At 37.7% G+C, this 25,502-nt stretch overlaps 1 protein-coding gene across 5 annotated transcripts in view; it reads right to left on the minus strand.

The window, feature by feature from the left end:
* WNK3 (WNK lysine deficient protein kinase 3) overlaps positions 1-25,502 on the minus strand; it is a 203,062-nt gene that overhangs the window by 88,420 nt on the left and 89,140 nt on the right. The window lies entirely within an intron of this gene.

Raw genomic sequence — 25,502 nt, forward strand, 5'->3', positions numbered from 1 at the left:
CATGAATAAACTAAAAGCCACAAAGTTAACATAATTTAATTAAGGAAAGGAAGCCCAAATCAGCTCCTAATGCTGATCAATCAGACTTTTACTTTTAAATATAAGATAATAAGCCAAAAAAAGGCAAAACATGGGAGGAGGCTTAGCAACCATTAAAATTAATAACACATACTCTGTCCCAAAGTAATGGTCCAGAAATAGAGGAATAAGCAAATTAATGGAAAGAATTCAATTATACATCAATGGGAGATAGGAAAATGAATGAACTAGAAATATATATATCACCATGTAGCTTAATTACTCTTATAATGTTATTTTTTTTCAAAACTGCAGAAGAATATAAATGCTAAGATACCATTTCCATGAAATTTTAAGTCTTATAGAAAAATACAAGTCTCCATGAGACTGCAAATGCACTAATAATTTTTTATTTATTAAGTTGGGTGATGGATATATGGGTGTTCCTTAGAAATATTTTTGCATTACAAATATTTTAATTTTTTTTCAATATAAATATTGTTACATTATATTTTAAGTCCAGAATACAGGTTAACTACTGAAATATTTTAAGAATATTCAATTCTGTTCGATAGGGCTTACACATACCAATTATGTATTCCTTAATGTAAAAGAATGAACCTGCTCTAAAAAGAAATGTCAGGTATGCCATTAAATTAAGTTTGGCAACAAACAGAACAAAGTCCTTTCAATATATAGAAACTTACAATTAAGGCATAAATGATCTACAATAAGAAGAAATGCAGAAAGTTCCAACCATAGCAGGAAACTTCAACACATTTTTCTCAAAATGTGAAAGAAAAATTGGACCAAAAATTAAGGATATATTGAATTTGAGTATTATAATTAGGAAGCATGACATAACAAACATATAAAGACCTTGGAATGCTCCTCCCAGAAAAGAAAATATAAATTCTCAGCAAATAAAGCACAAAAATATCATATTCCAAAAACAGCCACAGTCTGATTACAATACCATATATACAGAAATTAACAATGAAAATCCATCCAATTCAAAATTAATAATCATTTTAAATAAATTTTATTAAACAGAAAATCAATGTTAACAATTTTAAACTTCTTATAAAAAATAAATTGATCAAAACACTTATGTATTGTATAGGAATAGATACAGCTCAAAGGAACAAAGAGTTGAGAAATGATTCAAGTATGCATAATAACTTTGGATATGATAATGACTGCATTTCAGATCAGGATAGAAATGATGGATTCTTTATTAATAAATGTGTCCAGAGAAATGTCTATTCAATTTTGAGGAAATACAATTAGATCTCTACATCACACAGTTCACAGTAAAATAAAATCCAAACAGAACAAAGAACTAGACAAAATAAAAATTTTTAAACTATCAGAAGAAAATACAAAAGAGTATTTTATGCTCATGAGCCTTCCTAAGAAAAACACAAAATCCACGATAAAAAAGAACCTTTGGCCTTATAAGAATAAAAGCTTCAGTGACAAAGGGCCCTATAAGCTAATTAGAGACACACTGGTAGAAAGTAACTGCAATACACTTAACAAAGGATTAGTATCAGAATGTACAGAGAAAACAAAGAGAGAAAGAGGAAGGCCTCAGTAGACAAATGGGCAAAGAATATGAATGGAATCTGCAATGAAGAAAAAGAAATATTCAATAAACAAATTAAGAAGTAAAGAAATGATGATATAACCATACAACTAAATATTATTCAATAGTCAAAAGTAAGCAACTACTGATACATGCAACAACTTGAATAGATCTCAAGTTAAACTCAAAAGGTTGCACATTGTATGATTCTATTTATATAACTACTGAAATGATGTAACTACAAAGGAGTCCACAATGCAGTACTTGGGTGTGATCTCAAAAATGACAGAATGATCTCATAGTTTCTTTCCAAGGCAAATCATTCAATATCACAGAAATCCAAGGCTAGGCTCCAACCACTAACGCTAAAGAAGCTGAACATTTGTATGAAGACCTTCTAGAACTAACACCAAAAAAAAAAAAAAAAGTCCCTTTCATCATAAGGGACTGGAATGCAAAAGTAGGAAGTCAAGAGATACCTGGAGTAACAGGCAAGTTTGGCTTTGGAGTACAAAACGAGCAGGGCAAAGGTTAACGGAGTTTTGCCAAGAGAATGTACTGATCATAGCAAAACCCTCTTCCATCAACACACAGACATCACCAGATGGTCAATATAGAAAGCAGATTGATTATATTCTTTGCAGCCAAAGACAGAGAAGCTCTATACAGTCAGCAAAAAAAAAAAAAAAAAAAACTAGGAGCTGACTGTGACTCAGATCATGAGCTCCTATTGCAAAATTCAGACTTAAATTGAAGAAAGTACGGAAAACCACTAGGCCATTCAGGCATGACCTAAATTGAATCCCTTACAATTATACAGTGGAAGTGACAAATGGATTCAAAGGATTAGATCTGATAGAAAGCCTGAAGAACTATGGATGGAGGTTTGTAACATTGTACAGGAGGCAGTGATCAAAACCATCCCTGAAAAGGAAATGTAAAAAGGCAAAATGGCTGTCTGAGGAGACCTTACAAATAGTTGAGAAAAGTAGAGAAGCAAAAGGCAAAGGAGAAAAGGAAAGAGAAACCCATCTGAATGCAGAGTTCCAAACAATATCAAGGAGAGATAAGAAAGACTTCTTAAGTGAACAATACAAAGAAATAGAGGAAAATAATAGATTGGGAAAGACTAGAGATGTCTTCAAGAAAATTAGAGATACGAAGGGAACTTTTTGTGCAAACAGGGGCACAATAAAGGACAGAAACGGTATAGACCTAACAGAAGCAGAAGAGATTAAGACGAGGTAGCAAGAATACACAGAAGAACTATACAAAAATAGGTGTTAATGATCCAGACAACCACAATGGTGTGATCACTCATCTAGAGCCAGACATTCTGGAGTGTGAAGTCAAGTGGGCCTAAGGAAGCATCACTATGAACAAAGATAGAGGAGGTGATGGAATTGTAGCTGAGCTATTTCAAATCCTAAAAGATGATGCTGTTAAAGTGCTGCACATGTCAGCAAATTTAGAAAACTCAGCAGTGACCACAGGACTGGAAAAGGTCAGTTTCTATTCCAATCCAAAAGAAAGGCAATACCAAGGAATGTTCAAACTACCACACAATTGCACTCATTTCACTATTTCAGCAAGATTATGCTCAAAATCCTTCAAGCTAGATTTCAAGAGTACGTGAACTGAGAACTTCCAATGTACAAGAGATCAAATTGCCAACATCTGCTGGATCATAGAATAAGCAAATGAATTCCAGAAAAACATCTACTTCTGCTTTATGCTAAAGCCTTTGTGTGATCACAACAAACTGCAGAAAATTCTTCAAGACATGGGAATACCAGACCACCCTACCTGCCTCCTAGGAAACCTGTATGCAGGTCAAGAAGCAACAGTAAGAACTGGACATGGGTCAAGAAGCAACAGTTAGAACTGGACATGGAACAATCAAAATTGGGAAAGGAGTATGTCAAGGCTGTATATTCTAATCCTGCTTATTTAACTTATATTCAGAGTACATCATGCAAAATCCCAGGCTGGATGAAGATCAAGACCTGGAATCAAGATTGCCAGGAGAAATATCGATAACTTTAGATATGCAGATGACACCACACTTACGGCAGAAAGCAAAGCAGAACTAAGGAGCCTTTTTATAAAGGTGATAGGGGAGAGTGAAAAAGATGGCTTAAAACTCAACATTCAAAAAACAAAGATCACGGCATCCCTGTCCCATTACTTCATGGCAAATAGATGGGGAAACAATGGAAACAGTGACAGACTTTATTTTCTTGGTCTCCAAAATCACTGTGGACAGTGACTGCAGCCATGAAATTAAAAGATGCTTGCTCCTTGGAAGAAAAGCTATGACCAATCTAGACAGTGTATTTAAAGCAGACACATCACTTCGCTGACAAAGGACCATATAGTCAAAGCCATGGTTTTTCCAATAGTCATATACAGATGTGAGAGTTGGACCATAAAGAAGGCTGAACACTGAAGAATGGAAGCTTTTGAACTGTGGTGCTGGAGAAGACTCTTGAGAGTCCACTGGACAGCAAAGAGATCAAAACAGTCAATCATAAAGGAAATCAATCCTGAATATTCATTGGAAGGGCTGAAGCTGAAGCTCCAATACTTTGGCCACCTGACGTGAAGAGGTGACTCACTGGAAAAGATCCTGAAGCTAGGAAAGATTGAAGCCATGAGGGGAAAGGGGTGATAGAAGATGAGATGGTTCAACGGCATCACCAATTCAATGGACCTGAGTTTGAGCAAACTCCCGCAAATAGTGAAGGACAGGGAAGCCTGGTGTGCTGCAATCCATGGGGTCGCAAAGAGTCAGACATGACTAAGCAAGTAAATAACAAATGAAATGATGCGGAGAACAGATCAGTGATTGCCAGGGATTAGAGGCAGGGGGATGGTGTGACTATAAATGCACAGCTCAAAGCATTTTTTTAGGTGATGGGTCTGTCTGCATCCTGATGGTGGTGGTCGCTACAGTCGTGTCCAGCTCTTTGGGACCCTTTGAACCATAGCCCGGCTCCTCTGTCCATGGGATTCTCCAGGCAAGAATACTGGAGTGGGTTGTCATTTCCTCCTCCAGGGGATCTTCCCAACCTAGGGACCGAACCCACATCTCATATCTCCTGTATTGGCAGGCAGATTCTTTACCACCAGTTCCACCTGGGAAGCCCATATACAAATCTATGTGCTCAGTCACTCAGCCGTGTTCAACTCTGTGACCCCATGGATTGGGGCCCACCAGGCTCCTCTGTTCATGGAATTTTCCAGGCAAGAATACTGGATTGGGTTGCCATTTCCTTCTCCAGAATACAAATCTATACATGAATTAAATTCATTGAACTACAGACATGCATAAAATAAGGGAGTATATGTGAAAACTGGCGAAATCAAAAAAGGTTTATAGTTTATAGAATCATACCACTGTCAATTTCCTCGTTCTGATTATTGTACTAAGGTAATATAAGATATTGACATTGGGGAAAGCTGAGAGAAGGGTACACAGGAACTTTCTGTACAACTGTGGAAAATTCTATGTGAGTCTAAAATCATTTCAAAATAAAAACTTTAAACAAACATATGAAGACATGCTCAACACATTTAGTAATCAAGGAAATATAAATTTAAACAATAGATTATTTTTCACCCATCAGCCTAGCAAAACACACCTGGTATTATTAAGTATTGACAGTAAGACTGTACCACTATCTGATGAGAATATAAGTTGGTCGAGTCCCTTGGGAAAGCAATGTGGCAATATATATTAAAGTAAAAAATGTGCAGAAGTTTTAGTCCAGTAATTGTGCCCAAGTGTCTCCTCCAGCATGATCTACTTCGGTCATTTTAACACTAATTAAAATAGTGAAAAACTAGAAATAGCCAAAACGTCCATTAGCAGACGGAATAGCTAATAAACTGCAGTGTAGTCTTACTACTGAATACTACAAGGGCAACTAAATAAACTCAAGTATATCTATATGTAATATCATATAGATATATATTTTCGAGATACATGATTGTGTACAAAGTTTACAAACTGATACATACAGTAGGATCTCTTTTATGTGCTTCATGTAACAAAACAGAAAACAGTACTATATTTGGGCAAAGGGTACATATCTATGCATGTAATTACACTGAAAAAGATCTAGAATGACAAACACCAGATAAGAGAAAAGACAAGGACACAGGGAGGGGTGGGGTCAAGTGAGATTTTTCCAGATTGTTTTAAATTTTCTTTAATTTTTATTTTTTATTCAACATCCATTTATGATAAAAACTCTCCAGAAAGCAGGAATAGAAGGAACATACCTCAACATAATAAAAGCTATATCTGACAAACCCACAGCAAACATCATCCTCAATGGTGAAAAATTGAAAGCAATTCCCCTAAAATCAGGAATAAGACAAGGGTGCCCACTTTCACCACTACTATTCAACATAGTTCTGGAAGTTTTGGCCACAGCAATCAGAGCAGAAAAAGAAATAAAAGGAATCCAAATTGGAAAAGAAGAAGTAAAACACTCACTGTTTGCAGATGACATGGTCCTCTATATAGAAAACCCTAATGACTCCACCAGAAAATTACTAGAACTAATCAATGAATATAGTAAACTTGTGGGATATAAAATCAACACACAGAAATCCCTTGCATTCCTATACACTAATAATGAGAAAGCAGAAAAAGAAATTAAGGAAACAATTCCATTTACCATTGCAATGAAAAGAATAAAATACTTAGGAATATATCTACCTAAAGAAACTAAAGACTTATATATAGAAAACTATAAAACACTGGTGAAAGAAATCAAAGAGGACACTAATAGATGAAGAAATATACCATGTTCATAGATTGGAAGAATGAATATAGTGAAAATGAGTATACTACCCAAAGCAATCTATAGATTCAATGCAATCCCTATCAAGCTACCAGTGGTATTTTTCACAGAGGTAGAACAAATAATTTCATAATTTGTATGGAAATACAAAAAGCCTCGAATAGCCAAAGTAATCTTGAGAAAGAAGAATGGAACTGGAGGAATCAACCTGCTTCAGGCTCTACCACAAAGCCACAGTCATCAAGACAGTACGGTACTGGCACAAAGACAGATATATAGATCAATGGAACAAAATAGAAATCCCAGAGATAAATCCACACACCTATGGACACCTTATCTTCATCAAAGGAGGCAAGAATATACAATGGAGTATAGACAATCTCTTTAACAAGTGGTGCTAGGAAAACTGGTCAACCACTTGTAAAAGAATGAAACTAGAACACTTTCTAACACCAGTCACAAAAATAAACTCAAAATGGATTAAATATCTAAATGTAAGACCAGAAACTATAAAACTCCTAGAGGAAAAGAGAGCCAAAACACTCTCCGACATAAATCACAGCAGGATCCTCTATGATCCACCTCCCAGAATACTGGAAATAAAAGCAAAAATAAACAAATGTGATCTAATTAAAATTAAAAGCTTCTGCACAACAAAGGAAACTATAAACAAGGTGAAAAGACAGCCTTTGGAATGGGAGAAAATAATAGCAAATGAAGCAACTGACAAACAACTAATCTCAAAAATATACAAGCAACTTATGCAGCTCAATTCCAGAAAAATAAATGACCCAATCAAACAATGGGCCAAAGAACTAAACAGACATTTCTCCAAAGAAGACATACAGATGGCTAACAAACACATGAAAAGATGTTCAACATCACTCATTATCAGAGAAATGCAAATCAAGACCACAATGAGGTACCATTTCACACCAGTCAGAATGGCTGCGATATAAAAGTCTACAAGCAATAAATGCTGGAGAGGGTGAGGAGAAAAGAGAACCCTCTTCCACTGTTGGTGGGAATGCAAACTAGTACAGCCACTATGGAGAACAGTGTGGAGATTCCTTAAAAAACTACAAACAGAACTGCCTTATAACCCAGCAATCCCACTGCTGGGCATACACACCAAGGAAACCAGAACTGAAAGAGACACGTGTACCCCAGTGTTCATCACAGCACTGTTTATAATAGCCAGGACATGGAAGCAACCTAGATGTCCATCAGCAGACGAATGGATAAGAAAGCTGTGGTACATATACACAATGGAGTATTACTCAGCCATTAAAAAGAATACATTTGAATCAGTTCTAATGAGGTGGATGAAACTGGAGCCGATTATACAGAGTAAAGTAAGCCAGAAAGAAAACCACCAATACAGTATACTAACACATATATATGGCATTTAGAAAGATGGTAATGATAACCCTATATGCGAGACAGCAAAAGAGACACAGATGTAAAGAACAGACTTTTGGACTCTGTGGGCGAGGGAGAGGGAGAGGGAGAGGGTGAGATGATTTGGGAGCATGGCATTGAAACATGTATACTATCACGTAAGAAACAAATCACTAGTCTAGGTTCGATACAGGATACAGGATGCTTGGGGCTGGTGCACTGGGATGACCCAGAGAGATGATATAGGGAGAGTGGTAGGAGGAGGGTTCAGGGTTGGGAACTCATGTACACCTGTGGTGGATTCATGTCAATGTATGGCAAAACCAATACAGTATTGTAAAGTAAAAAAATAAAATTAAAAAAAAAAACCAGAAATTTATATAGGTACATTACTTGTGTAATTAAAGTAGGGAAAAGGTTTTTTAAAAAAATAATGCAAGTATTGTGGTTGAGAATCAAAGTGACATTCAAACACTGTGATAAGTAGGAATAAAATTGCATACAAAATGCTTAGTTTTCATATAAGGAGCTGAAAATTGAAACCATCTGAATGGATGTTTGATGAGACCACAATGTCAACTGAAAAGGAAAGTGAAAGTGAAAGTCGTGTCCAACTCTTTCCGACCTCATGGACTGTATAGTCCATGGAATTCTCCAGGCCAGAATACTGTGTGTAGCCTTTCCCTTTTCCAGGGGATCTTGACAACCTAGGAATCGAACCCAGGTCTCCCGCATTGCAGGCAGATTCTTTACCAGCTGAGCCACAAAGGAAGTCCAAGAATACTGGAGTGGGTAGCCTATCCCTTCTCCAGGGGATCTTCCCGACCCAGGAACTGAACCAGGGTCTCCTGCATTGCAGGCAGATTCTTTACCAACTAAGCTGTGAGGAAAGCCCAACTGAAAAGGAACCAGTCTCAACTGCCAAAAGTACTAATACACTAGTACTAACACATCACACTACAAGAGATAAGAAATGCTAACCTCAGCAGTAGATTAAAAAATCAGAATAAGCGGTTTTCCATATTATTTGATGAAACAATCAAAACTACAATTGGCACATCTGATTTCATGATTCAGTTTCTATCTCCGATATGCCCTTGTTCATTGTTACATGGGGAAATAAAATGGAGAAACAAGAACAAATCTTTGGTAAATGGAATATAATCTATAAAAATACTGAATCACTATGTTGTACACCTGAAACTACTATAATATTGTAAATCAACTATACTTCAATTCAAAAAATAGAAAAGAAAAATATAAAATAAAAAAGAGACAAAGTAGACGCAACCACCTATGGATATTGTGAAACGTATCACAACTTTATTTTTTCAAATATCACAATTTTTAAAACAAAAATAGAAAATAGGGACTTCCCTGGCAGTCCAGAGGTTAAGACTCTGCCGTTTCAATGCAAGAGGCGTAGAGTCAATCCCTGGTTGGGGAACTAAGAGCCCACATGCCTTGTGATGCGGCTGAAAAATGTTTTTAAAAAATAGAACATGAAAACACACAAAAAACAGACCTTAGATTGCCCACCACCAAAATACAAGTTCATTATCAATTTGGAAGACCTGATTAGGCAACAAGAATGATAAACATCAACAAAGAATCTTCTCCCATTGAAAGTAGGCTAATAGATATATCTACAGTCATTCTTATTGACTAATTCAACAAACATAACAAGCAACTATTTTAACACACTCTGTGCTGGGTGCTAGGAATACAGAGATAAACTGGGTATAGATTGCTGCCACAAAGAATCTCAATTTTATTGAGGAGAAAGATACAAAATATAAATACAGCTTGCTACTTGATCAGGCTGAAGATCCCTCTCCCTGCTGCCTTGGCAATAAAAAAAAAAAAAACCCAAACATTAGAAATTTACTCCATCCCTGTCATCAGATTTGATGGCTATCTCAATTAAGTGAACAGTGATATTTTACAATGACAAAAAATTATGAGAGGGAGGTTCTACTTCTGGTAATGGTCCCATCAGACCAAATCCCACACACAGAGATATCAACAAAAAGTGCTGGACAAATGTAAAAAATCAACTGTCTGAAGGCATAAGAGAGCAACCAGAAGCAGGTACAAACTGGTAGAAGGCAACACTTAGAAGAAAGAAAGGATAGTGGATAAGTTTGCTATTTTTGTAGCTTTTCATCTGGGGGCAACCCCCACAGCAGCTAAAACTCAAAAGAAAACCCACATTCTCACAAAACTGAAGAGACAGAGGAAGGTGTCTTCAAGACCCAAGAAGCTCCTGGTGCTTCATCATGCAACGGAAAAAGATCCATGTGATGAGTCTCCTGACCTTTCACCCAACAGCAGAAGGCAACTGAGGGCATTATGTCTCAGCCCTCCACTCAGCAGCAGCGAGCCATTCAGACTTCACAACTCCTGACATTTTACTCAGCAGTATACAGTGGCCAGGTAGGTATTTCCATACCCCAGAGGCACTGGCAGAAATCAAGTGTTAAGGGTACCTGCATCAAGTGGCCAGAAAAGAGGCCAGGGAAAACACTCTCTGTCCTATGGGTCCAGTATCCTCCACTCCCCAAATCTAACACTTGGTAGTCCAAGAAGCAACTTCCATTACTGTAAGTAGCACCAACAGAGACCTGGCAAGAGCTCAGTCAGTGCCAGAAGACCAAGAAGACCAGAAGAGTACCACAAGAGCTCAGAAAACTAAATTATCATTGGAACAACATACAGCCCACAAAAGTAGGATAGTATGTACAGGCTAAACTTAACAGGGCAAATGTTTGCTAAAATACAAGTCTTAGTTTCTCCAAATATTCAAAATGTCCAGTGTACAAAAAAAATCACTTGTCACACCAAGAGCAGGAAAAATCACAACTCAAATGAGAAGACAGTCAACTTACCAATACCAAGATTAATCTGATGTTTGAATTATTTGACAACGATTACACAGCCATTAATAGAAAAAGGGTCTCAGAGTGATTAATTATAATTTATCTAGAAACAATGAAAAAAATAGAAAACCTCAGGAAAAAATGGAACCACACAGAAATTATATAATGGAAAAATATAATAACCTAAATAAAAAATTAACTAGATAGGATAAGTAGCAGACTGGAAATGAAAGAAAATAAAACCAGTGATAAAGAGTTTACTTAGCTTGAACAGCAGAGATAAAAGAAACTGAAAGATATTGAACATGCCCTGTGAAACTGGGGAACAATTCTTAAAAGACTGAAAATTCATACAATTGGACTTTTGGAATGAAACAAGAAAGAATGTGGAGCAGAAAAAAACATTCAAAGAAATAATGGCTGAAAACTTTCTCCAGTTTGGCTAAAGACATAAAACAGATTCATGAAGCTGAATGAGCTTCAAACAGGATAAACACAAAGAAATTCATCACAAGATATATCATAATTAAACTTCTGAAAACTAAATGTTAATAGCAACTAGAGGGACAACAATTTGAATGACAGCAAACTTCTCATCTGAATACACAGGGGGCCAGAAGGAAGTGGCATAAAGTTCTTCCAGTGCTGAAAGAAAAGATTTGTTGACTCAGGAATTCTATTCCAGGAAAATATACATTTGAAATTGAATGAGAAAAAAGACAGACTCAAACAAAAGAAAACTAGGAGAATTTGTCACTATCAAATCTATCCTTGAAGAATGACTAAAGGAAGCACTCCAAAGAGAAATACAAATTTTATGGTATATAATATATGTAGAGGAAATACTTGAGACAATTATATTTTAAAAGTGGGAAGAGTAAAAGGAGCTACACGGATGTGAGCTTTCAATACTTGAAGTAGAAAAATGTCCATACCAGTAGAGAGAGATAAGTTATATACAAAGAGAGGCTTCAGGATCAAAACAGTGGAGTATAAGGATGTGCATTTATCTCCTGTAAGAACATCAAAATTGCAACTAGCTGTTGAACAACCATTGACAGGAGGACACTGGAACCAACCAAAAAAAGATAGCAAGATGGCAGGAAGGGCACAATCACGATAAAATCAAATCCCATATCCTCCAGGTGGGTGACCCACAGACTGGAGAACATTAATATCAAAGAAGTTCAAACCCTACTGTGAAGGTTCTGAACCTCATTTCAGATTTCCCAGCCTAGGAATCTGACAAAGGGACTGGGAAACTACAGGGAATCTGGCCTTGAGGGCCAGCAGGATTTGATTACAGGCCTTCCAGAGGACTGAAAGAAACAGAGCCTCTAGTCTTTGGAGGGCACACAAAAAAATTTGTGCTCACCAAGAACCAGAAGAGAGAAGCAGTGACCCCAAAGGAAGCTGAACCAAAACAACCTGCTACAGTCAGAGGGCCTCTGTCAAGGCATGAATCACTAGGGGCTCACCATAGGGATGGGGACACTGGAAGGCCCCCTTGGCATAAACCATCTTGGAGTTCCCCATTAACCCTACCATAGAGCCTGTAGACCGCAAGGTTGGTTGCCTCAGGCCAAACTACCAGGGAGGGAGTGCAACCCCCCCAGCAAGAAGCTTACACAAGCCTCTTAGCCTTACCCATCAGAGGGCAGACAGAAGAAGGAAGAAGAAGCACAATGCCACAGCAGCTAGAACAAACACCACATTACATAAAGCTAATCAGATGGAGAAGCTCTATACAGTCAGCAAAAACAAGACCGGGAGCTGACCGTGGCTCAGATCATGAACTCCGTATTTCCAGATTCAGACTTAAATTGAAGAAAGTGGGGAAAACCACTAGACCATTCACATATGACCTAAATCAAATCCCTTATGATTATACAGTGGAAGTGAGAAATAGATTTAAGGGACTAGATCTGATAGAGAGAGTGTATGATGAACTAAGGACGGAGGTTCCTGACACTGTATAGGAGACAGGGATCAAGACCATCCTCATGTAGTTTTCTTTTTTTGTGACATCTTTGTCAGGTTTTGGTATTAGGGTGATGGTGGCCTCATAGAATGAGTTTGGAAGTTTACCTTCCTCTGCAATTTCTGGAAGAGTTTGAGTAGGATAGGTGTTAGCTCTTCTCGAAATTTTTGGTAGAATTCAGCTGTGAAGCCATCTGGACCTGGGCTTTTGTTTGCTGGAAGATTTCTGATTACAGTATCAATTTCCGTGCTTGTGATGGGTCTGTTAAGATTTTCTATTTCTTCCTGGTTCAGTTTTGGAAAATTGTACTTTTCTAAGAATTTGTCCATTTCTTCCATGTTGTCCATTTTATTGGCATACAACTGCTGATAGTAGTCTCTTATGATCCTTTGTATTTCTGTGTTGTCTGTTGTGATCTCTCCATTTTCATTTCTAATTTTATTGATTTGATTTTTCTCTCTTTGCTTCTTGATGAGTCTGGCTAATGGTTTGTCAATTTTATTTATCCTTTCAAAGAACCAGCTTTTGGCTTTGTTGATTTTTGCTATGGTCTCTTTTGTTTCTTTTGCATTTATTTCTGCCCTAATTTTTAAGATTTCTTTCCTTCTACTAACTCTGGGGTTCTCCAACTCTTCCTTTTCTAGTTGCTTTAGTTGTAGAGTTAGGTTGTTTATTTGACTTTTTTTCTTGCTTCTTGAGGTATGGCTGTATTGCTATGAACTTTCCTCTTAGCACTGCTTTTATAGTGTCCCACAGGTTTTGGGTTGTTGTGTTTTCAGATGTCCATCAGCAGATGAATGGATAAGAAAGCTGTGGTACATATACACAATGGAGTATTACTCAGCCGTTAAAAAGAATTCATTTGAATCAGTTCTGATGAGATGGATGAAACTGGAGCCGATTATACAGAGTGAAGTCAGCCAGAAAGAAAAACACCAATACAGTATACTAACACATATATATGGAATTTAGGAAGATGGCAATGATGACCCTGTATGCAAGACAGGGAAAGAGACACAGATGTGTATAACGGACTTTTGGACTCAGAGGGAGAGGGAGAGGGTGGGATGATTTGGGAGAATGACATTCTAACATGTATACTATCATGTGAATTGAATCGCCAGTCTATGTCTGACGCAGGATGCAGCATGCTTGGGGCTGGTGCATGGGGATGACCCAGAAAGATGTTATGGGGAGGGGAGGTGGGAGGGGGGTTCATGTTTGGGAATGCATGTAAGAATTAAAGATTTTAAAATGTAAAAAATAAAAAACTAAAAAAAAAAAAAAAAAAGACCATCCTCATGGAAAAGAAATGCAAAAAAGCAAAAAAGCTGTCAGAGGAGGCCTTACAAATAGCTGGGAAAAGAGACGTGAAAAGCAAAGGAGGAAAGGAAAGAGATAAGCATCTGAATGCAGAGTTCCAAAGAATAGCAAGGAGAGATAAGAAAGCCTTCCTCAGCAATTAATGCAAAGAAATAGAGGAAAACAATAGAATGGGAAACACTAGAGATCTCTTCAAGAAAATTAGAGGTACCAAGGGAATATTTCATGCAAAGATGGGCTTGATAAAGGACAGATATGGTATGGACCTAACAGAAGCAGACGATATTAAGAAGAGGTGGCAAGAATACACAGAAGAACTGTACAAAAAAGAGCTTCATGACCCATGATGATGTGATCACTCACCTAGAGCCAGACATCCTGGAATGTGAAGTCAAGTGGGCCTTAGAAAGCATCACTACGAACAAAACTAGTGGAGGTGAAGGAATTCCAGTGGAGCTATCTCAAATCCTGAACGATGATGCTGTGAAAGTGCTGCATTCAATATGCCAGCAAATTTGGAAAACTCAGCAGTGGCCACAGGACTGGAAAAGGTCAGTTTTCATTCCAATCCCAAAGAAAGGCAATGCCAAAGAACGCTCAAACTACTGCACAATTGCACTCATCTCACATGCTAGTAAAGTAATGCTCAAAATTCTCCTAGCCAGGCTTCAGCGTGAACTTCCAGATATTCAAGCTGGTTTTAGAAAAGGAAGAGGAATCAGAGATCAAATCGCCAACATCCACGGATCATAGAAAAAGCAAGAGATTTCCAGAAAAACATCTATTTCTGCTTTATTGACTATGTCAAAGCCTTTGACTGTGTGGATCACAAGAAACTGTGGAAAATTCTGAAAAGAGATAGGAATACCAGACCACCTCACCTGCCTCTTGAGAAATCTGTATACAGGTCAGGAAGCAACAGTTAGAACTGGACATGGAACAACAGACTAGTTCTAAATAGGAAAAGGAGTACGTCAAAGCTGTATATTGTCACCCTGATTATTTAACATATATGCAGAGTACATCATGAGAAACACTGAGCTGGAGGAAGCACAAGCTGGAATCAAGATTGCCGGGAGAAATATCAATAACCTCAGATATGCAGATGACACCACCCTTATGGCAGAAAGTGAAGATGAACTAAAAAGCCTCTTGATGAAAGTGAAAGAAGAGAATGAAAAAGTTGGCTTAAAGCTCAACATTCAGAAAACGAAGACAATGGCATCTGGTCCCATCACTTCATGGGAAATAGATGGGGAAACAGTGTCAGACTTTATTTTTGGGGGCTCCATAATCACTGCAGATGGTGATTGCAGCCCTGAAATTAAAAGACGCTTACTCCTTGTAAGGAAATTTATAACCAACCTAGATAGCATAGTAAAAAGCAGAGATATTACTTTGCCAACAAAGGTCCATCTAGTCAAGGCTATGGTTTTCCAGTGGTCATGTATGGATCTGAGAGTTGGACTGTGAAGAAGGCTGAGCACCGAAGAATTGATGCTTTTGAACTGTGGTGTTGGAGAAGACTCTTGAGAGTCCCTTGGACTGCAAGGAGATCCAACCAGTCCATCCTAAAGGAGATCAGTCCTGGGTATTCATTGGAAGGACTGATGCTAAAGCTGAAACTCCAATACTCTGGCCACCTCATGGGAAGAGTTGACTCATTGGAAAAGACCCTGATGGTGGGAGGGACTGGGGGCAGAAGAAGAAGCGGACGACAGAGGATGAGATGGCTAGATGGCATCACTGACTCAATGGACATGAGTTTTGAGTAAACTCCGGGAGTTGGTGTTGGACAGGGAGGTCTGGTGTGCTGCAATTCATGGGGTCACACAGTTGTACACAACTGAGTGACTCAACTGACTGAACTGAATCAGGATGAATAAGGAGAAAGGTGTGTCCTAGATGAAGGGACAAGATAAAATCCCAGAAAAACCACTAAATGGAGATAGGCATCCTTCCAGAAAAAGAATTCAAAGTAATGATAGTGAAGATGATCCAGGATCTTGGGAATAGAATGGAAGCAAAGATCGAGAAGATGCAAGAAATGTTTACCAAAAACCTAAAAGAACTAAAGAATAGACAAACAGAGATGAATAATACATTGGAAGGAATCGGAAGCAGAATAACCTAGGTAGAAGAATGGATAAATGACCTGGAGTACAGAATGGTAGAAATCACTGCCATAGAAAAGAATATAGAAAAAAAGAATGAAAAGAAATGAAGATACCCTAAGAGACCTCTGGGACATTAAACACCAACATTCACATTATAGGGGTCCCAGAAGGAGGAGAGAGAGAGAAAGGACCTGAGAAAATATTTGAAGAGATAACAGCTGAAAACTTCCCTAACATAGGAAAGGAAATAGTCAACCAAGTCCAGGAAGCACAGAGAGTCCTAGACAGGATAAACCCAAGGAGGAACACACCAAGACACATTGTAATCATACTGAAAAAAATTAAAGACAGAAATAAAATATTAAAAGCAACAAGGGGAAAATGACAAATAACATACAAGGGAATTCCCATCAGGCTATCCACTGATTTCTCAACAGAGACTCTACAAGCCAGAAGGGAATGGCATGATATATTTAAAGTGATGACAGGGAAGAACCTACAATCAAGAATACTCTACCCAGTAAGACTCTCCTTCAGATTTGATGGAGAAATCAAAAGCTTTTCAGAGAAGGAAAAGTTAAGAGAATTCAGCACCATCAAACCAGCTTTACAACAAATGCTAAAGGAACTCCTCTACGTAGAAAACAAGAGACGGAAAAGACCTACAGAAAATAAACCCAAAATAATTAAGAAAATGCTTATAGGATCATATATATCAATTATTATCTTAAATGTAAATAGATTAAATGAGCAAACCAAAAGACATAGACTGGTTGGATGGGTGAAAACATGTGCATGTATGCACTTTCACTTACCTCATCATTCTGCTTGACATCCCAAATTGTATGTAATTATTTTATCTCGTTAACTTAATCGTGTTCCCATTATGGCTTGCAATTGTAATTATCTTTTATTTTTTGTCTGGCTATTGATTGTAAGAACCGATAAATATTTTTTACTATTCTGATTATGTAACTACTACTCACTTAATACCATTGTATCATGATTGGTCAACAGAAAAATATTAGAACTCTACATCACCAAAACTAGGATCTAATAGAAAACCTGGTAATGACTTTTTAAAATCCAGATGCATATCAGAAATATCTTGAAATTTTATGAAAAATACAAACGCTCACGTATTGCTTTTTTACATCAGAGCTCCAGATATGTTGCTAATAAACAGTCATGTTTAAAAACAACTGGACTATATGATGATCTTTTACTTTTATCTAGTTTGTTTCACTTTTTCTATTTTTGTATTCAGAGCTCCTATTTCATTTAGTTTATGTTCTAAAATTTCTCTCTCTCTCCTATTTTTTGATATTCTTTCTCAAGGATTTATCAAGTGTCATAACAAAGCTTTTGTATACATATATAGAAAACATGGATTTTTGCCTAACAAAAAAAATTATGTTTTGCTTCTACTTGTTTGACTTAATATGAATAGAAGGCTAGATGTCTAATTTAAAAATAGATATACAATAAGCAACAAAAGTTTACTGTATAGCACAGGGAACTATACTCAATATCTTGTAATAACCTATGATGGAAAATAATTTTAAAACTAATATGTGTCTATTTGTATAACTGAATCACCTAGTTGTGCACCTGAAACATTGTAGGTTAACTATACTTCAATAAAATGTATACATTTTAAAAAATAGAAAGAGCAATCACTAAGTAAATTATATCCCAATATACTCAAAACAGTGTAAATAAAACAAGAAAGAGTTTGAAAAAATTTACAAGTAATCCACAGGAAAGCAAAACAAGAGAAATAGAGGAAAGAAAAACATGGGGGAAAAGCAAATACTAAAATGACAGAGAACAGACTTATGGACATGGGGAGAGGGGAGAAGAGGGTGAGATGTATGGAAAGAGTAACATAGCAACTTACATTACCATATGTAAAATAGATAGCCAAAGGGAATTTGCTGTATGAATCAGGAAACTCAAGCAGGGGCTATGTATCAACCTAGAGGGGTGGAATGGGGAGGGAGATGGGAGGGAGTTTCAAAAGGGAGAGGATATATGCATACCGATGGTTGATTCATGTTGAGGTTTGACAGAAAACAGCAAAATTCTGTAAAGCAATTATCCTTCAAAAAAATTAATTAATTGAAAAAATATTGAATTGAAATAAAATTGAATAAAATTTTTTAAAAGTATGTAAAACTTTAAAATAAATTAAGTGACAGATTAAGTCCTAAGATACCAATAATTTTTTTTTAATGTAAACAGTCTAAATATGCCACTTAAAAGGTAGACATTGGCAGAGTGGATAAAAAGCCAAACCATGCCCTCCACAAAGCAGTCATAAAAGGAACATACCTCAATATAATAAAAGCCATATATGATAAACCCACAGAAAACATTACCCTCAATGGTGAAAAATTGAAAGCATTTCCCTTAAACTCAGGAACAAGATAACGGTGCCCACTCTCACCACCACTATTCAACATATTTTTGGAAGTTGAAGCCACAGCAATCAGAGAAGAAAAAGGAATAAAAGGCTGGGAGGGATTGGGGGCAGGAGGAGGAGGGGACGACTGAGGATGAGATGGCTAGATGGCATCACGGACTCGATGGACGTGAGTCTGAGTGAACTCTGGGAAATGGTGATGGACAGGGAGGCCTGGTGTGCTGCAATTCATGGGGTCGCAAAGAGTCGGACACGACTGAGCGACTGAACTGAACTGAACTGAACTGAGATTGGAAAAGAAGTAAAACTCTGTTTGCAGATGACATGATCCTCTACATAGAAAGCCCTAAAGACAACCATAAAATTGCTAGAGCTTAATGCTGGACTGGAAGAAACACAAGCTGGAATAAAAATTGCCGGGAGAAATATCAATAACCTCAGATATGCAGATGACACCACCCTTATGGAAGAAGTGAAGAGGAACTAAAAAGCCTCTTGATGAAAGTGAAAGAGGAGAGTGAAAAAGTTGGCCTAAAGCTCAACATTCAGAAAACGAAGATCATGGCATCGGGTCCCATCACTTCATGGGAAATAGACGGGGAAACAGTGGAAACAGTGTCAGACTTTATTTTTAGGGGCTCCAAAATCACTGCAGATGGTGATTGCAGCCAAGAAATTAAAAGACGCTTACTCCTTGGAAGAAAAGTTATGACCAACCTAGATAGCAAATTCAAAAGCAGACATTACTTTGCTGACTAAGGTCCATCTAGTCAAGGCTATGGTTTTTCCTGTGGTCATGTATGGATGTGAGAGTTGGACTGTGAAGAAGGCTGAGCGCCGAACAATTGATGCTTTTGAACTGTGGTGTTGGAGAAGACTCTTGAGAGTCCCTTGGACTGCAAGGAGATCCAACCAGTCCATTCTGAATGAGATCAACCGGGGGATTTCTTTGGAAGGAATGATGCTAAAGCTGAAACTCCAGTACTTTGGCCACCTCATGCGAAGAGTTGACTCACTGGAAAAGACTCTGATGCTGGGAGGGATTGGGGGCAGGAGGAAAAGGGGACAACAGAGGATGAGATGGCTGGATGGCATCACTGACTCGATGGACGTGAGTCTGAGTGAACTCCGGGAGTTGGTGATGGACAGGGAGGCCTGGCGTGCTGCAATTCACGGGGTTGCAGAGTCAGACACGACTTAGGGACTGAACTGAACTGAATCAATGAATATAGTAAAGTTGCAGTATATAAAATTAATACACAGAAATCCCCTTGCATTGCTATACACTAACAATGAGAAAACAGAAAGAGAAATTAAGGAAACAATTCCATTCACCATTGTGATGAAAAGAATAAAATACTTAGGAATAAATTTATCTAAAGAAACAAAAGACCTGTATATAGAAAACTATAAAACACTGGGGAAAAAAATTAAAGAGGACACAGATAGATGGAGAAATATACCATGTTCATTGATTGGAAGAATCAATATAGTGAAAATGAGTATAATACTCAAATCAATCTATAGATTCAATGCAATCCTTATCAAGCTACCAACAGTAGTTTTCACAGAATGAGAACAAATAATTTCATAATTTGTATGGAAATACAAAAAACCTCAAATAGCCAAAGCAATCTTGAGAAAGAATGGAACTGGAGGTGTCAACCTACCTGACTTCAGACTATACTACAAAGCTACAATCATCACGACAGTATGCTACTGGCACAAAGACAGAAATATAGGTCAATGAAACAAAATAGAAAGCCCAGAGATAAATCCACACACCATGGACACACCTTATCAAAAATAAGGATCTTTGACAAAGAGGGCAAGAATATACAATGGAAAAAAGACAATCTCTTTAACAAGTGGTGGTGGGAAAACTGGTCAACCACTTGTAAAAGAATGAAACTAGAACACTTTCTAACACCGTACACAGAAATAAACTCAAAATGGATTAAAGATCTATATGTAAGACCAGAAACTGTAAAACTCCTAGAGGAAAACATAGGCAAAACACACTCCAACATAAATCACAGCAGGATCCACCATGACCCACCTCCCAGAGTAATGGAAATAAAAGCAAAAATAGATAAATGGGACCTAATTAAACTTAAAAAGCTTTTGTACAAGGAAGGAAACTATAAGAAAAATGAAAAGACAGCTTTCAGAATGGGAGAAAATAATAGCAAATGAAGCAACTGACAAAGAATTAATCTCAAAAACATACAAGCAACTCCTGCAGCTCAATTCCAGAAAAACAAATGACCCAATCAAAAAATGGACCAAAGAACTAAAGAGACATTTCTCCAAAGAAGACATACAGATGGCTAACAAACACATGAAAAGATGCTCAACATCACTCATTATCAGAGAAATGCAAATCAAAGCCACAAGGAGGTACCATCTCACACAAGTCAGAATGGCTGCTATCCAAAAATCTACAAACAATAAATGCTGGAGAGTGTATGGAGAAAAGAGAACCCTCTTACACTGTTGGTGGGAATGTAAACTAGTACAGCCACTATGGAGAACAGTGTGGAGATTCCTTTAAAAACTGGAAATAAAACTGTTTTATGACCCAGCAATCCCACTGCTGGGCATACACACTGAGGAAACTAGAATTGAAAGACACACATGTACCCCAGTGTTCATCACAGCACTGTTTATAATAGCCAGGACATGGAAGCAACCTAGATGTTCATCAGCAGATGAATGGATAAGAAAGCTGTGGTACATACACACAATGGAATATTACCCAGCCATTAAAAAGAATACATTTGAATCAGTTCTAATGAGGTGGATGAAACTGGAGCCTATTATACAGAATGACATAAGCCAGAAAGAAAAACACCAATATAGTATACTAATGCATATATCAGAGAACGCAATGGCACCCCACTCCAGTACTCTTGCCTGGAAAATCCCATGGGTGGAGGAGCCTGGTAGGCTGCAGTCCATGGGGTCGCTAAGAGTCAGACATGACTGAGCGACTTCACTTTCTCTTTTCACCTTCATGCATTGGAGAAGGAAATGGCAACCCACTCCAGTGTTCTTGCCTGGAGAATCCCAGGGACGGGGGAGCCTGGTGGGCTGCCGTCTATGTGGTCACATAGACTCAGACACGACTGAAGCGACTTTGCAGCAGCATCAGCAGCAACGCATATTATGGAATTTAGAAAGATGGTAACGATAATCCTGTATGCGAGACAGCAAAACAGACATAGATATATAGAACAGTCTTTTGGACTCTGTGGGAGAAGGTGAGGGTGGGATGATCTGAGAGAATAACATTGAAACATGGATATTAACATATGTGAAACAGATTGCTAGTCCAGGTTCAATGCATGAAAAGGGTGCTCAGGGCTGTTGCACTGGGATGACCCAGAGGGATGGGATGGGGAGGGAGGTGGGAGGGGTGTTCAGGATGGAGAACACATGTATACCCATGGCTGATTCATGTCAATGTATAGTGAAAACCACTACAATACTGTAAAGTAATTAGCCTCCAATTAACAAATAAATTAATAAAAAAAAAAAGCCAAACCACAATGGTGTGGTCACTCACCTAGAGCCGGACATCCCTGAATATGAAGTCAAGTGTGCCTCAGGAAGCATTACTACCAACAAAGCTAGTGGAGGTGATGGAATTTCAGCTGAGCTATTTCAAATCCTAAAAGATGATGCTATGAATGTGTTGCACTCAATATGCCAGCAAATTTGGAAAACTCAGCAGTGGCCACAGGACTCAAAAAGGTCAATTTTCAGTCCAATCCCAAAGAAGGGCGATTCCAAAGAATGTTCAAACTGTCATACAATTGTGCTTATTTCACATGCTAGCGAGATTATGCTCAAAATCCTTAGAGCTAGACTTCAACAGCACATGAATTGAGAACCTCCAGATGTTCAAGCTGCATTTAGAGAAGGCAGAGGAACCAGAGATCAGGTTGCCACCATATGTTGGATAATGCAGAAAGCAGGGAATTTCAGAAGAACATCTACTTCTGGTTTATTGAGTACACCAAAGCCTTTGACTGTGTGCATCACAATAATCTGTGGAAAATTCTTAAGGAGACAGGAATACCAGACCACCTTACATGCCTCCTGAGAAATCTATATGCAGGTCAAGAAGCAACAGTTAGAATTGGACATGGAACAACAGCGTGGTTCAGATATGCAGATGATACCACTCCAATGGTACAAAGTGAAGAGGAACTAAAGAGCCTCTTCATAAAGGTGATATGGGAGAGTGAAAAAGCTGGTTTGAAAATCAACATTCACATATCTAAGATCATGGCATCCAGTCCCATCACTTCATGGCAAATAGAAGGGGAAAAAGTGGAAGCAGTACCAGATTTTAGTTTCTTAGGATCCAAAATCACTGCAGACAGGGACTGCAGCGATGAAATTAAAAGATTCTTACTCCTTGGAAGGAAAGCTCTGGCAAACCTAGACAGCATATTAAAAAGCAGACACATCACTTACTTTGTTCACAAAGGTATGAATAAGTCAAAGCTACAGTTTTTCCAGTAGTCATGTAAGGATGTGAGAGATGGACCATAAAGAAGGCTGAGTGCCAAAGAACTGATGCTTTCAAATTGTGCTGGAGAAGATTCTTGAGAGTCCCTTGAACAGCAAAGAAACCAAACCAGTCAATCCTAAAGGAAATCAACCCTGAATATTCATTGAAAGGACTGATGTTTAAGCTGAAGCGCCAATACTTTGGCCACCTGATGCAAAGAGCCGACTCATCAGAAAAGACTCTGATGCTGGAAAGATTGAGGGCAGGAGGAGAAGTGGGTGGCAGAGGATAAGATGGTTACATAGCATCACTGACTCAATGGACATGAATTTGAATAAACTCTGAGAGATGATAGAGGACAGAGGAGCTTGGCATCATGCTGCAATCCATGGGGTCACAAAAGTTGGACATGACTTAGCAACTCAACAACTACAAATGTGCTTTTTGCAAGAAACTCACTTCAAACATAAGATAAACAGGTTGAAAACTGAAGGATGGCAAAAGATATATCATGCTAACATTAGTGAAAAGAAAGCAGGAGTGGGTATGTAATATCAGAAAATGTAGAATTCAGAGGAAAGAATTACTAAGCATGAAGTTATACGGCTATAACACTGATTAAAAGATCATCATACTTAATGAAGAAACATTGAAAGCTTTCTCACTAAGATCAGGAACAACACAAGGACATCCCTTCTCATCGCTTCTATTCAACATGGTACTGGAAGTTCTAGAAAAAGCAATTAGGAAGAAAAAGAAATAAAAGACATCTAAATTGGAAAAAAAAGATAATATCTTACATAAAGTCAAATGATGAATCCACCAAAAAACAAAAATAAAACCTATTAGAGCTAATAAACTAATTTAGTAAGTTACAGAATACCAGAACAGCATTCAAAAATCAGTTATATCTATATATCACCAATGAGCAATCCAAAAAGGAAATTAAGAAACCAATTTCACTTACAATAACATAAAAAATAATAAGGGTGTAAGACTTGTACACTGAAAACTATAAAATGTTGTTGAAAGAAATTAAAGAATACATAATTTAATGAAAAGATATCCCATGTTCATGGACTGGAAGATTATTAGGAAACAATACTACTGAGAACTAAATCAATCTCTATTAAAACCTGTATATTGGGAGGAGATTCTTTTTCTTTTTGAAAATTTGATTTTAAAATCATATGGAGGTGCAAGCGACACAGAAGTGACAAAATAGTTTTGAAAAAGTGAAACAAAATTGGAGGACTCATGCTTATACATTCAACTGATTTTCATCAAGAGTGCTATGTCTTTAAACAAAAGAGTGCCAAGTCTATTCAATAGGGAAAGAATACAGAAGGTCTTTGACACAACATTTTTTCTAACCATATAATGGTGTGAAAGCAATACACATTTAGTAGAAACTGTACTTTTATTTTTGAATATTGACTTCTCCTAGACTAACTATGTAGTATAATACTTTCCTGTGAGGCTGGGTAGTGGCAGTGAGCCACAGCTCCTGAGTCAGCCATGTGATCATGAGAATAAACAATCATAACACTTAAAACTATTCTGTTTTTCACTTTCAGTACAGTGCTCAGTAAGCTGCAAGAAATATTCAAGATTTTATTATAAAATAGGCTTTGTGTTAGATGATTTTACCCAACTGTAGGCTAGTGTAAATGATCTGAACACATGTAAGGTAGGCTAGGTTAAGCTATGATGTTCAGTAAGTTAAGTGTATTAACAGCACTTTCTATTTCAATTTATGATCCATTTATATAGGATATAAGCCCATATAAAGACAGATGAAGGCCACTAAGTACACAAAAAGGTGCTTAATATCAGTCATCAGGGAAGCACAAATTAAAACCACAATAAGATACTACTACACATTCACCAGGGGGCTTCCCAGGTGGCACAGTGGTAAAGAATCTTCCTGCAAATGCAGAAAATGGAGGAGACACAAGAGACACAGGTTTGATCCCTGGGTCAGGAAGATGCCCTGGAGTAAGAAATGGCAACTCACTCCAATATTTCTTGCCTGAAAAATTCATGGACAGAGGTGCCTGGCAGGCTACACTCCATGGAGTCACAAAGAATTGGACATGACTGAGCAACTAAGCACACACACACACATACTCACCAGAATAACTAAAATTAATGTTGGCAAGGGTGTGAATCTCTCATATATTGCTGGTGTTAGCAGCCAATTTGGAAAACTGAGAATTCTTAAAAAGTTAAACACCTATCCTATGACCCAGCAAATTCTACAACTGGGTATTATTCAGGAGAAATGAATACATGTATTAACAGAAAGACTTATACAAGAATGTTCATTACAGCTTTATTCATAATAGTGAAAGTGAAGTTGCTCAGTCATGTCCGACTTTGCGACCCCATGGACTGTAGCCTATCAGGCTCCTCCATCCATGGGATTTTCCAG

This window comes from Ovis aries, chromosome X (genome assembly GCF_016772045.2).
Source record: "Ovis aries strain OAR_USU_Benz2616 breed Rambouillet chromosome X, ARS-UI_Ramb_v3.0, whole genome shotgun sequence".
Lineage (NCBI taxonomy): Eukaryota > Metazoa > Chordata > Mammalia > Artiodactyla > Bovidae > Ovis > Ovis aries.